The sequence below is a fragment of the Sinocyclocheilus anshuiensis genome, unplaced genomic scaffold (genome assembly GCF_001515605.1).
Source record: "Sinocyclocheilus anshuiensis isolate Anshui unplaced genomic scaffold, SAMN03320099.WGS_v1.1 scaffold808, whole genome shotgun sequence".
In the NCBI taxonomy this organism is placed as follows: Eukaryota; Metazoa; Chordata; class Actinopteri; order Cypriniformes; family Cyprinidae; genus Sinocyclocheilus; species Sinocyclocheilus anshuiensis.
Genome location: NW_015555751.1, coordinates 538,104 through 538,681, shown reverse-complemented (window position 1 = coordinate 538,681; position 578 = coordinate 538,104).

Genomic DNA, 578 nt, shown 5'->3' with positions numbered 1-578 from the left:
AGAGCATGTTCTAGCACACCCCCAACACAAAATCAAGACTTTGTAAAAGAGCATAATAGGACCCCTTTAACAAAGGAAAAATGTAGTATGTCTAAAATAGTGATCCAAATACATCAATCAAGACATTTACATATTATTTACCTTAAATACAATAATAAAGATGAATAGAGTGTTGACATTATAGCATATTCTAGGCTGCCCAAATGTTTACACAAAATTACATAAAAAATGCCCAACTTGATCTGACTGCCACAATATTTCATGCACAATTAATTTAAAAACATTAAGTACAAATGATTTATTTCTGAGAACATAACTAGATTCCAATTAGACATGCAATGTGATGAGCTCATATTTTTTGTTTTGAAAACTATTTAAAAAAAATAGTAGGCAATATATATATAAATTTGAGTTATTTTAATACTTCAACAAACTAAATGGAAATGAAACAATATATATATTGAATTTATAAATGTGTATGTATATATATATATATATATATGTATGTGTGTGTGGTTGTACATAAACATATGTAGTTGTTTTTTTGGTGTTTGGCTTAGTGTTATGTTAGAATTGTT